Source organism: Cupressus sempervirens, chromosome 7, assembly GCF_028749045.1.
Source record: "Cupressus sempervirens isolate cs-2001-9-10 chromosome 7, ASM2874904v1, whole genome shotgun sequence".
NCBI classification, from domain to species: Eukaryota; Viridiplantae; Streptophyta; class Pinopsida; order Cupressales; family Cupressaceae; genus Cupressus; species Cupressus sempervirens.
In genome coordinates, this window is record NC_143124.1 from 377,690,533 (window position 1) to 377,705,653 (window position 15,121).

Sequence of the window (15,121 nt, forward strand, 5' to 3'; positions counted from 1 at the left end):
GTCTATTTATTATGATGACATATCTTATTTTCTATTATATGGTAACAAAGTCAATTCCTAGGTATTTTATAATTTGTCTCTTCTCCCATATGTAAAGAACGTTTATTTGCTATAAATATTTTAATCAAACATAGATTTTTTAAAATGAGAATGAATATTTCAAAAACCTTTAATAAGTCAAGACTTAAATTTCATAACAACACTTTGGGAAAAGGATACTAATTGCAAAAGGTATATTTCAAATGGTGTTGAAGGATGCAATGAAGTATCAAATAATTTGATCAATGAGCTAATATGCTTTTAGAAGATTGAAATCTAGTATATATTATCATAGTCTCTTTTCAACCTATAGTTTAAAGTCACTAACTATAGTTTGTGTAGTTACATGATGTAAAGTAAAATAATATTTATTCAAGTATTAGCTGTCACTCAATATTGTGTTAAATTATGATCTTAACTACAAATTATACTAATATATTTTTTGTTCGATTGTAATTAAAATTGACATTCTTTATGATACAATTGGATAAAACTCAACCAATTTTCCTCTTCAAAATAAAACTTATATATGATGCATAGAAAAAAAATTAATTATGTGTGTGTGCACATCTAGACACTCAAGTGCACATGTTGACACACTCCCATTTCTCATAATGAACTATCTAATCTTATATTACACTATAACAAAGTCAATCCCTATATCTCTTACACTTAGTTTATTTTCCTATTTGTAAACTATGAATAAATTGGATTGAATACATAACTTTAGAAAAAAGAATGGATATTTCAAAATTTCTAATAATTATTAGCACAAATGAGAGATCTTTTTAAAATTTTAAGAGATCTTAATCTATAAACAAGGTATATTCTTTGAGGTTTTAATTTTGATGCCAAATAATGGCAATAGAAAGATCTTTAATAATTGGAATGTCTAGAAAAAATGGGCCTTTGGGGGAAAAATGATTAAAATAAATTTTATTGCAATTTTGGAAAGCTCACTATTTTTAGTAGGGGTTACTTCTTTTCAAGTAGGTCTAAATAACAAAAAAATTAATGTGCACCTCTTCTAATTTAAATTTATTTCTATGCTCGTCTTAAGTATTTTTCACCACGTCAATTTTCTAACCTTGTTTTTGTTTATTGTTTTGGACTAACATCTATGAAGCTTATTGTGGATGCTAAAGAAATAGATCTATTTCTAAGGTAATACTAAAAAAAATTACAATAATTGTCAAAGGTGCACACTCTCAAACTATTTATCAGAGGTTACTTTTTCTCTTCTTTTCTAGCCAAATAGGGGTGCTTTGCTTCTGATTGGGGAAGTTCATTCAGGTTCCTACTAATTATAACTACCTACCAAATCAGAGATCATAATCATTTGTAGGAAAATTTTGAATGCATGGATAAAAGTTGTAAGATATTTCCTTAAATGCTTTCCTGCACTTATCTAAAATATTTTTTTGGATAATTCCTACACTAATTCTAACCAATCCTCTTTTAATTCTCCTTCTCAAAATTATTATTTTTTCAAACTTTCTCAAAAATATCCTTTCTCAAATTCTTAATAGTATCTAACAATTTTAAATTTTACTACTCCAATTTCATCAATTCATCATTCAATACATCTTTAAATCACAAATCAAAATTTTATTCTCTTTCTTTACCCTTTTTCCTAGATTTCTTATTGTTCATTAAATAATTTATTTACACAAATGCATTAGCTCTACTAGTGGGAACTATTCTTGGAATGAAATAGATCTCCTTTAATATTTATGAATCTTCAATATTCCCATGAAAAATAAAAGCATTGATATCATTTTCTTGTACCCCTATTTTCCAATACTACCTATGATCTTTTCTCTCCCAAAAATTTAAAACTCTTTATTGGATCCTTTTCAATACTTACTTTCTCTTCTACAATATTCTTTAAATCAAAATCATCTTGTTTCAACAACCTTCAATTTTAAATGTTAATCACAGTCTCTAATTTTGACGTATTCTCTTTGATGACAACAAATATGGACAATTCTATTAAATTTGAAACTCCAAACTCAACATTCCTCCTTGCATCATGGATGAGGATATCCTCTACCATGTGCTCTACCTTCTTTATTTTGACAATGGACACATCGAACAATTTGGTTTCTCTTTTTATCTCAACTATCTACCAAAACATATTTCTTTGAGACTTTTTAGAGACCCTTGATTTCTTTTGACTACTTTACACAACACACCTAGATTTTCCCTAAATTTTCTCCTTCCATAGTTCTTCAAACCTGATAATTTATTCAAATTGCCTCTAGAATAATCCAATGCCCATGCTCTTGTATTTGGTAGGTCCCAATCTTGATGCTTTGATACCATTTGTATAAAATCTAAAACATGGAACAAATTAAGACAAAACAAAGAAAATAGAGAACAAAAATTCTTAACACACAAACACTATTTGATTTTTATTCATATTACAAATCTATTAAATAATTCCTAAGTTAAAAGATATTTTACAATCATTGTAGGCTATGACACAAACAACTCAAACACCATGGATATAATTCTTTCTAAAAAATGTGTTCTCTAAAAGTGGGTAGTAAATAGAGGGTTTTTTCCTTCATGCATTTGGCATATAAAGTCAACAGACATATTTTCTAGTTACCAATTCAAACTAGTTGACTAATTACAAAAACCAATGGTAACATGCAATCTGAAATTACAAGCTATGACCAAAGTAGTTACACCCATTAAAACCTACATATTACAATGGTGATCTACACATTAGCTTGGGATGCATGGCATTGAAGATGAGTTGAAGCATCAACTTTGTCAATAAGGTGGGGGTAGTTGATGTTGTGTGATATTTTGGAAAATAGATTTAATGTGGACATCATATTAAGAAACTACTTGGCAATGAAAAAATATACTTTTAAATATTTAATCAAAGGTCCATGGCATAGTGATTTAATGGGTTTTCAAGAACATGGTTTGTGTAATAATACATAGACATTTTGTATAAGCTTAATTTTATACAAATAGGCATGAGTGGCTATTGAGTCCATGCCTTATACAATCTTTTTATTTTTGAGTAAGATTAAATATTAAGACACTCTCATTATTGTACATGTGACTAGAGGAAGCATGAATTGAGATGTGTGGGTATATCTTCTACGTTCTATTACATAAAGAGCCTCATTTTAATATTCCCACCATTTTCTTAGCTAATTCTACTCCAAAGTTCATATTTTAAATTTAATATAAATTTGTACTTTTGTAATTGTAGTATAGACCTATTGTTTTAGCCTTACAATCATATTGTAATGCATTGCTTCTACATTTAACTTTAAGTTGTGTAATTTTGAAGATTACATGTATATTAATACAATATTTTACTTCTCATGCTTAAATTCATTAAATCAAACATTGCTAAGTGTAAGAATTTGCCTAAGGGAAAAATTCACCCAGGAACTAAGAACTCAAACACAAGCACAATTGTAGACTAAAAATGGATATGATCGATTAATTAAAGTATGTCCTAATACATTACTCTATTTAGTATATGATGTACAAACACACTAGGAGTGCCTGTATAGAAAGGCCTCTCAGGAAGCACCTAGAATGTCTCTAGAAGGAACTAGGAGATAAGATAAGCATCATGACAACTAAGCACATGCCTTATCCAACATTCTAGATGAGTGGATAAGAATGACAAGGTTGTAGACACCATGTGCTTAATTAGAGTGCTAACTCCTATGTTGTAGACATGAAAACTCACAAGAGTACGCATACTCCTAGGTGGTTAATAAATAAATAATAAAAATATGCATTAACCTAAGTAAACTTAAGTAAGTGTAAATAGTAAATACGTATATACACCAACACCCCCCCTTAAGTGCAACTTAGGGGAATGCCCTTAAGCTTACAAGAACTAGGATGAAATGCATGATGAGTCCTAGGTACTAGGCCATGTTAGGTACTCATGTAAAAATGATATGCAAATCTCTCATAAAGCAGAGAAAGAGGGAAAACCTCATGGGAAAAACCCTCCCCCAAAAAAAGAGATGAAAAGGGATGCATGGATGGATGGAGTAATCAAGACCCCCCCATTACGACATACATCAAGTATATACAAGAGAGAAAAGGAGAAGGACAAAACCCCTAAGAGGAAAAAGTCCCCAACAAAAAGGAGAAGGAGACGAGGTAGTCCCCCCCCCCCCCCCCCACAAAAAAGTAGTGTGCTAATAAGTGAGAAATGCTCCAACATAGAAGCTAATCCATGACCTTTGAATGATGTTCCTCCCCTTTGGAAGAAAAAAATGCAAGGGTACAAAGGAGATGTGTTCCCTATATGAAGAAGAAATCTCTAAGATGAATAGTGTCTCTGAAACCTATTTAAGTGTCCCTATGTCCATGCTGATGATGGCTTCTTCCAAAACTGCTGAGAAGAAGTGTAGAACCTATTTTAAAAAATAACAGTCTTCTCAAATGACAAAGAGACCTCCTATAGATGTTGTACATAAGTATCCACAACCACGCCAACCTGTGAAGATTGATCATGTAGAGAATGGACATGAGGGTCAGAGTGGGCCCTCACAACAACTGTAGAAGGATAGTCCTCAATAAAGAGAAGCAATAAATCATCATGGAAGTCTTCCAAATTAGTTGTGTGTGACTCCATGAATAGAGCTAAAATGTTAGTCAATAAGTCATCACTTGAGGCTAGAAGACCATGTGTACCCTACTATGCTGAAGTACATGAATCTATCACTATGGTAATGAATGAATTATTCACCTCAAGGAAAAAATGAATATTTTTAATAGTGTCTCCCAAATCTTCAATGTGAGACTCCATGAATAGGCCTACAAGGGCAGAAAGGAAGTTGTTGCATGAAAGTAGAGTAGGAAGACATAAAGGGTCCTACTACACTGAATTTGAAGCATCTATGGTTGTAACAAGATTAGTAGGAGCAATAAGAGTTGGAGGTGTGATCTCATCTGAAGAGGAGTCAGCTGCAACTAGAGGTAAAAGATCTTCTGGGAATGAAGGAATGGTTGGATCTCCATAGTACTCCTAAAGATACATCTAAAAAAACATCTAGATTAGATGACTTAATGTCATACATTGTATCCAAAATTTTATCAACCATAAAGAGAAAGAGAGTACACCAAATGATAATACTCTTGTCAGGATGATACTCAAGATCTGACACATATGGTAGTGCATTGTGTTTACTGAGATATTTGACAACAAGTTGACTCCATTCCTGATAGTTTTCTGGGGTCAAGTATATCAAATTTTCCTCTTCCATGATGGACTAATGAATAAAACCTCCAAAGAATCAAGAATAATGAATCAAAGAACCCCCCCTAATGTATAATTTAGGCACTTGATAGCCACTTGCCAATTTAGGGCCTATTTATGAAAGAAGTATTTCTATCCACAAAATCTATAATCTTATTTTAGATCTAAAAAGTAGAAAAAAAAAATGTACTTTAAAAAAAAATAGAACCTGATTTAGAGTCCAGGTGAACTCGTACTAAGCATTTTAAGTGGCAAAATTTGGGATTTGCAAGTTGCAGAAAAATTTAGGAATAGAGATCTCAAACCACCTGCACCAATGTGTAGATCACAAAATTCTACCCCAAAACAAAAAAAAATTCTCACAAAAAGGAGTCCATATGAGGGAGATATTGCTATTTGAAAATCGTTGTTACAATTATTTTTCCTGAATTGCCATCGTCACGCCTCCAAAAATCAAATGGCTCTAGATTTTGCCTTAGGTGTTCGATTTGGATTAAACAAAATCTGATTTGGGGGTTTTTGGACCTTTTGAATGTGATGCAAAAAGTTGATTTGCACCAGCAAGCTCCAATCTTCACCTACAAATAATCTCTCCTATGACCCTATGGCCAAAAAAAATTGGAAAAAATAATGCAGATCTGAAAAAAATGTAGAGATGTAGATGAAAAAATGTAGATCTAAAAATTAAATATACATATCTAAAATGATCATACCAATGCTACAAATTGGTCCTTCAGGTGTCGGTTTGCAAAATTTTTTTGCCTCAATTGACTTTGGCCTTGGGTAGGTAACTTTATAGCCAATTTTCATCAAATCAACATTCTAGACACAATGGCGAGATTAGATCTAGCTCTAGACACTCCCAATTTTTGTGATACTCCAGATTTGGGCTGTGGTGCTGAAGCAAGAAGATGGCCTCAAATAGCTATGTGATGAGAAAATCTCCAATCTCTGATACCATGTAAGAATTTGGTATAGCTCTGATACTATGTAAGAATTTGCCTAAGGGCAAAATTCACCTAGGAACTAAGAACTCAAACACAAGCACAACTGTAGAGTAAAAATGGATATGATCAATTAACAGAGTATTTCCTAATACATTGCTCTATTCAGTATATGATGTGCAAACACACTAGGAGTGCCTATATATAAATGCCTCTCAGGAAGCACCTAGAATGTCTCTAGAAGGAACTAGGAGATACGATAAGCATCATGACAACTAAGCACATGCCTTATCCAACATTCTAGATGAGTGGATAAGAATGAAAAGGTTGTAGACACCACGTGCTTAATTAGAGTGCTAACTCCTATGTTGTAGACATGAAAACTCACAAGAGTACACATACTCCTAGGTGGTTAATAAATAAATAATAAAAATATGCATTAACCTAAGTAAACTTAAGTAAGTGTAAATAGTAAATACGTATTTACACCAACACTAAGGCCTCTATGTCTTTATTCATATTGATTATATTGGTAGTAAGATGAAAAGTTCCTACAATTGAGAACAAGAGCTCTGGGAAAGCTTGAGTCCCTTTCTTGAGCAATGGTTTGTTATGGGAGGCAAGTGGTAGTTGTCATTGCACAACACATACTATGATGTGTTAACAACTCAATTTAAAATAGTGTGACAAATCATCTCAATTCCTGCACAATGGTGCTAACAACAAGAAGTTGAATAATATTAATTTAGATGGATTTATACATGACATATGATTTGAGAAGTGTTTTGGCTTATTCTATTCGGGTGATATTCAATGGCTTAAGCATGAGGCTTACTTTCAAGCACCATATGAAGATGTCTTTGGTTTTGAATTGGTGTGAGTTAACTTTTCCTTTAACTTTTCAATTTCCTATAATAATTAAACTAGAATGTTGTTCATTATTTTGAATTCAATTAAGAATAAATCATTTATTATTTTCTCAAGTGATGTTTTTATTTTAGAAACTAAATAAATAGCATGGTCAAATCATTAATAATATTTATAAAAGATGAAGAATAGAAGAACAATATAATAAGACAAAAGAAAATGAAAAATATCATTTAACAAAATTTAGGAACAAAAATAATAAATATATGAAATCATTTTTTTTTATATTCCATCTCAATTATTTTTATTTTTCAAATTTAAAATTTAAAATGGTATATAAATAAATTCAAAACTTACTAATAATTTATTTGAAATTTAAAAATAGTCAAAGACTCCAATGGTGAAGTTGAAAGGCTCACAATGAGCCCCCAACATCTAAAAGAGATGAGGGTTGAACCTTCCAAAAAAAATTGAAAATAATATTTTTACATTAAAATAAAAAATAGTAGCTTATTGATTTTTACTTCATTTTAAATTATTTTTACTTACTCTTCTACAAAATTATTTATCTTAATTATTAAAAAAAACAAAATAATTACTACAATTTGACCTACAAATCCTTATGTTGTATAATGAAAAAAATTATATATTTATTAACAATTACAACTAATAATATTAATTAAAAGTTTGATAGAACTTAGTATACTAATATTATCATTGAGATAATATATTTTGAACCATTTCATTTCTAAATAAGAGTGAGTTTACCCACCCCCAAAATGTGGGTAGGACTTTTACAATTGAAAAAGAAGAAGTTTGAATTAAAAGTCAAGGAAGACAAATGAATGGGGCATTTTAGAAGAATAAACAAATTAGAACTTTTTCCAAACATTTTCAAATTAGTACATAAAGCATATTGAGCATAGAGATAGATGAAAAGAGTTGTGGATCTGAAAAGGAGTTAAAAAGCAATGGAGGGGCCAGACTTGCTTTAGTATTCCCTAATTTTTTTACTCAAACTGGGGTTGAATGAAATTTTAGACACTACCTATATTTATGTGAGTGGCTTAACTGACACACTCGAACCATTGACTAATAGTGGTTAGGAGTAGGCCCAACCACTCTTAACCAATACCATGAGACCAATGCACAATAATGACCCCAAGCTATTAACTAAGAGTGGCTGGGTCCACTCCTAGCCACTATTAGTCAATGGTTCTAGTGTGTGGGTTAAGCCTAGTCATATTTATGTTCTATTGTAAATTTCATCTTGAAAAAATGGCCAAGTGAAGAACAATCTCTTGCTTCACCATTCATTGTCACTTCTAGAAAATGACAACTGTTACTTGTGAAGTATTTGGATTCCAATTGGTTGTTGAAAGTTTTGGCAGAATCCACCAACACAAGACATCACACAAAGCATCATAGGTTATGACGTGCCAAAACACATAATAATACGCCATTATCAGAGACATTTAGCTATAAAAATGTGACTTGTTGTTTTGAGAGAATGTCCAAGTTGATGCCAACAATGGATAACTTAAACATCACACATTAATTTTTGATTCCTAAAATAAAAGTCTTAAAAAACCAAATTTGACTTAGTGTGTGATGTTTAAGTATGATCATGCAAGAGAGGAGCAATTGAAAAAATACTGAAACTTTTTCAAAAATTAAGAAGATATTATATTTTAAATATTTTTTTAATTAAAAAATAAATATACCCCTAGGAAAATGCAAAATCGCCAATCCAAAAAGAAGAATTAAAGACTGGAAAACTAATTTAAAAATAAGAAATGCATGGTTATAAAAATTAATTAAGTGAAGCAAGTATTAGTTCCCTACCTTTTTACAATTACAGATATATGTTCATTGTGGTAACATATACAAAACATGTAAGATGCCAAATTGAAACATAAAAGTATACATTGTATATTAATGTATTAAGATGTACTCAAAATCAAGCATGCCATGTAGAGAGGAATTGTGGAAGCCTCATGAAGCATTTTCACAGAAAGAATCGTTATGCTTCATCATTTGTTTTATTAAAGGGTTGCCATACATCAAGTGGAGGAAACATCCATCAAGACTCATATGATATGTAATGGAAGGGTTGTTGAGGATTGATCAAGCTTTGGTGGATGCTGGGGATCTGCAAACGCTTGAGTTGTAGATCTAAAATACGTATGCAGATCTCACCTATCTATATAATAGTCAAGGGACCAAAACCCCTCAAAAACCCTATAAATCTACAAAAACCCAACTCGAAAGCTAAGGAAGATAGGAGAGATAATCAGGCTAGAGACATCTGGTGAAGGCACAATCTTTTCTTATTATCATGGAGACAAAGAAGATTCTGTTCATTTGCATACTGCATATTACCAAATAGGAAAATAAAATGGTACACAAAGATGAAAGTTTAGTGGGTTTACCTTAATTTGAATGAGGATGTCTCTTGTTGTCTACAAATCAATCAACCTTGGAGTCCTCTGCCACAATAGCAAAAGAGAAAAATTAACTCACCCAAATGAATGATATTTCGTTTACCCCCAAACTGCAATTTAATCCTTCTTAAAAATCAAAGAGTTGTCATTATAACAAACCAAAAATGACACATCTGCATCTGCTCTGACCTACACAAGCGGGTATAAAACTAGAGGGAACAAATAAAACCAGAGGGAAAAAAACCCTACATCTCAATTGACGAAGCCGTGAAACAAAGCTACAATAGTTCGAGCAGCCAAAAAAATGAGCAAGCTTCACGGACCCGAATTTTTTTAGTTTTTAACAAAGTAAAAATGTGGAATAGGAATAAGTATTCCAATTCCACCTATTTGAGTGGAATTGAAATACTCTATTTTTTTTTGCATAAAATGGAATACGTATTCCCATTGTATGCCTATTCCTAATTCCTACCCATTGCACCCAAATGAAGAATTCGGTGATTTCAGGAATAGACAGATGCCTATTCCAATTGTATTCCACTTGCCAAATGGGCCCTTAGGGTCATAGATCTATGTTAGTTGTGGTATCATATACAAAATATGTAAGATGCCAAATTGAAATATAAAAGTATACGTGGTATATTAATGTATTCAGATGTATTCAAAATCAAGCGCACCAAGCAAAGAGGAATTGTGGAAGCCTCATGAAGCACATTCATAGAAAGAATCATTATGCTCATCATTTGTTTTATTAAAGGGTTGCCATACATGTTATCTTTACATTATGCACAGTTGCACTATTATTAGAGAATGGAATACCACATTCTATTCAGTGCATGGTGGAAAATTTAGGAGAAGTGGAGCCACTAGCCAGTGCTGGGGATCTCGCCGTTGACGACGAAGAACATGTAGTACCTGGGAGGAGTGGCGACGGTCGTGGGGGGAGCGGTGATGGTAGAGGAGTAGACTGTGGTGGAGTTTGCGACGGTGACGGGTGTGGATGCAGAGAGGGAGGGCATCCTCTGGCTCATGGAGGTGGTGTGGGTGGTGAAGGGCGGGGCGTAGACGTTGAACTTTAGCATGTCGCTGCTGGTGAGACCGTAGGCGACGGAGAAGGTGACGGTGAAGGTGCGCTATAGGCGACGTTGGGGGTGGGGACAGAGAAGTTGATGATCTTGGGGCAGAGGACAGCATAGACGCTCTCCAGATAGTAAGGACTGTAGGCGTCCAAGCGCAGCTCCGTAGGGAACTACACTCCGGTGAGCTTGTAGTCGAAGTGGGGGTTGGACCTGCCGGCCATAACTCTGCCGTCAGGCAGCACTTTGGCAGTGGAGTGGTACATTCGAGTGATAGCAGTGGCGGTGAGAACGTACCAACGCTGTTGGGTGGTGGGGAGGTTGTGCCTGTAGAGGTAGGGAGTGAAGACGGGTGTGTCGGCCATGTCCCACCCTGCCACACCCCTCGCCGCTCCGTTGATGATGAGAATCTCGCCGTTGGGGAGAATGAGCATGTCCGACATGGTCCTTGGCCCGGGCATGTCCTCCATGCTCCACGAGGGGTTGGCGTCCGTGATGACCATTCTTCCACAGCTGCGCAGGGCGGCCGTGAAGTTGCTGGCCTTGGCGGCAGCGTAGCCATCGTCGGGGTAGCCACTGCAGACGAGGATTTCCACCTTGGTGAACCCGTCAGAGGCAGAGAGCGGTACCATCACGGAGGACCCTGTGGAAGGGTAGTTCCGTGGGCCATTGCCCGGCATCATGGGGAATGTCTTGAGCACGACGTTGTTCTTGTAGTCGAGGATAATGGAGTCCTTGTTGGCGAAGATGAAGAGGTTGCCATCGAAGGAGAGATGGAGGAAGGGGTATAGGTTGTTCTCCACTGAGGAGCTGGTTCGGGTCTGGGTGAGGAAGGGCAGGTTGTAAGTTCCCTCCCCGACCTTCCTAGGAACGAACTTGTAGTTAAACATGCCCATGCCCCTGATGACGATGATGTAGTTGTCGGGAAGGATCTGGTTGGCGGCGTACCAGCGGTAGTTGAGAAGCTTGATAGGCATAGAGTTATCCTAGTCGCATGAGGCATCGGAGCAAGGAACAAAGTAGCAGATATCTGTGGCTCTATCCCGCCACCCGCCAGTCTGAACGAGGGTACTGTTGGTAGCGAAAGCACCAAAGGAGCACCAGGTGTCGATGAAGATCATGAGCGGCCTGATGGTTTTGGTGGTGATGTTGTACTCGATGGAGTGAGCGTAGCAGTCGTGGGTTAGGTACTGGTTCTGCAGATTGTCACGGCACGTCCCATTCGCCAGCAGCAGCTGCGATGACCCAAAGTTGGTCCTGTCGAACATGACCACCGTGTTCTTGTACGTGGTGGGCATGTGCATGGCCGACACCTCGCCCTTCTCTACCAGAAGATTCCATCTCCCCACCTTCATCGCCAGTTGCCCGGCTGCGCTCCACGACCATATGCTCAGCACCACGAGCCTCACAGCCCTCAAAAGCCCAATTACATTGCCCCGCGACGTTCTCACTACTTATATATGTATCTCTCTCTTTCTCTTTCAAGCGCCAGATTGATGATGAAAGCCTCATGGTTTGATTGGCATTTATAGGCTTCTCCTTCTTGCCGTTCTGCACATTGGAAGTCAATTGAAATAGGATGGGATCGATCGACCTGCCTGGCTTATCCCGTGTCAGGAATAGTAACAGCCTGGCTTTTGGCTTCTGGTTGCGTTTGCAGACCACATTAGCCCTGTAAACTTCTCGGCCCACGTAGCATTTGAACACCTTGTACTTTGATTACTAATCTCCCCTGCATGTGAAGCGCAACGTGCTGCTATCTTCTCCACCTATCTTTGCTTGCAATAGTGGTCAATCTCTCATTCCATAAAATCTCTCTCAAATTTAGTTCATAATAACGTTGAGATAAACACCTGAAGTCTACCCTTATTATAATGCTTTTATTTCAACCATTTACCATCCCAACCCTCTTGGATTCAAACCGTAATCAGAACCCAATTAACGAACATGTTTTTCTCTCACTCAAATATTCCAAAGAAGGCTCCATACGACAAGCATATTTAATAGACGGTATTTTCATACCTTTCACTAGAGGTTGGGTTCAAGGCCCCTGCGTCACCTCCACGTCATTTCGTAGCATTTCTCTCATGGTAACGGAACACTTCTTTCCATAGCCAACTTTTGGAAGTGTATTATAATCATCCTCGCTCATCCTTCATAAAAGAGAGCCATTGCGTCCGGTTATCTGGTCTCGAAAGCATGTCAAATCCAAACTCACCCAAACTCGCCCATACGACAGGAGGGAAGGATCCAAAGCTACAAGGCTTGCAACATTCTATAAAACAATTTAATACAGTTTCAAATAGCCTTTTTAAAATGTTAATTGTAAACATAATATATTGATTAAATTATGTTTTCTTACATCAATTCTTAAATGATTTCATTTTTACTATTGTTACATTATAACTTAGTTTATCATGAAATTTAATACATCTAAATATTCTTAAATGATTTCATTTTTACTATTGTTACGTTATAACTTAGTTTATCATGAAATTTAATACATCTAATGTAGATTCTTTAGGGGATTATAAATTTTATTAGTTTATCTTTTTTGAATATATTTTGTAACACATATATAATATTATAATATTATTAGTTCATGCCATAGAACTATTGCTTAGGCTTCGACTTAAACAGTTATTACTAGGTTTGTTTTACAACCAATCAAAACATTTCATTGTCCTCTACCACTATTTACTTTTAACAATTGCTTGTTTAAAATTGGTGAAGATGATTGTAAGTTAGCAGGATGGTGTGCAAAACACTACTTTCATAGGACTCAACGAGAGAGAAGAGGCAAAAATTGAAACAAAGGTCTTGAGATTAGCATTGTTGTAGACTGTGTTGATAGTTGGCGATTTTGACATGATTACCAAAGTCTTGGACCTCGCATTGACATTGCAATTGGCATGAGGGTTTCTTCCACTTCATGCAAAGGAGCCATTTGGCTATTTTTTAAACATTTCATATGAACATTGATAAGTAGAATTTGAATACACTGCTACAAGTACTTTTCCTTATGAATTTAAAAAAAAACATCATACAAATTACAGTATCTTCCTCATATGCTTGTAAGCTATTTTTTGACTTCTTGTTTAAATCTTTTTGTCAGTCATCAGTTGAACAACTTTCCTTTTCTTTTTATTGTTTTCTACCAACTTTCTTGCAGAAATACTTATGGGTGTAATCATCTGTCTCTTCTTGAAAAAGACTCAAATTTGAACCATGGGTGTCATTAAATTTCAACCAAGAATAGAAGATGTTATCTACACAAATTACATTTTAAATTCTATTGTGTGCTACAATTCTCTTCCCCTTCACATTATCTTCCTCACATCTTCCATCTTTCTCTCTGGTATACCATTCACCTTTCTCTTCCTCATTCCTCTCACCTTTCCCCTCCCATTGCTCATCAACTTCATCTAGTTTACCTTCTTTTCCCTGCTTTGCTTTCTATTTCTTTCTTTTGTTCTTCAATGTTTTTGAATTGGAAATCTTTTGTTGACTACACCAAAAAAAAAATGAGTTCCTTAATTTACACTTTCCCACAAACATGCCCAGGACAAATAGTGAAAAACCCAAAGAAATGTAGAAATTTCATTTTTTCTGTTAAATATAGAAAGGAATGATTGCATTGATGGGAGTCATCTTGAGTAGGTTCCTTCCTCCAGCCAATGTTGAGATGGAACATCTTCTCTATAAAATAAAGCATTGATCAACACCATCATTAAATGATGTTAACAACACTATTCTTAGTTCATCATCATTTTTGTATATGGAATAATCATCAAGCTGGCAGTACCTTTCTCTATTTTATTTTGGTATATAATGATTTATAAGACATAGTTCAACATTGCATGTTCTTGCAACAAAATTAAGAGATAATAGCATCTCTTGGTTTTCTGCTCTTTGTAGTTTCAACAAAAGGAATCCTATTAGTTCAGCCTATAATTTAATAAGTGCAACACATAATTAATCAATTTGGGCCACTTTTTTTTAACCTCCAGAGCTAATTTTTTTAAAGAATATTATAAAAGTGTTCCCCAAGGGTAACTAAATGATCTTGACACTTATTTTTAAATTAAAATTACCATTTGGGATTCATTCTCCATTAAAAAATGCTTCTACTTGCATAGGATTCATTTTTTCTTTTGTTTGGTGGTCTATATTAACTAAATTGGACAATGATTAATAATTCTATTAAGAACCAATAACATTGCTATATTTCCTTTTTCAGGATTCATCTTCAATGTTTTCTAAGGAAAAATAATTGATCTTTAACTTTTACCTATGTAAAATGCTTGCTATCACATTTTTACTACTCAAAGTAGAGGCATCACATATTGCTATGCAAAAGAAGAAGCAATTATCAAAGTGTTGTGACTATCAATGTTAGGGAATGTGTTTGATCTATCATCTGAATGTGTTTGAGCTATCATCTTTACAGATTACTTTAACACTTGGCGTGCTTGACAAAATGATAGAATGCCCCTT

General features: G+C 34.8%; 1 pseudogene; it reads right to left on the reverse strand.

The window, feature by feature from the left end:
* Positions 1 to 10,623: 10,623 nt before the first annotated feature.
* Positions 10,624 to 11,601, reverse strand: LOC149547029 (aldehyde oxidase GLOX pseudogene; annotated as a pseudogene).
* Positions 11,602 to 15,121: the final 3,520 nt, after the last annotated feature.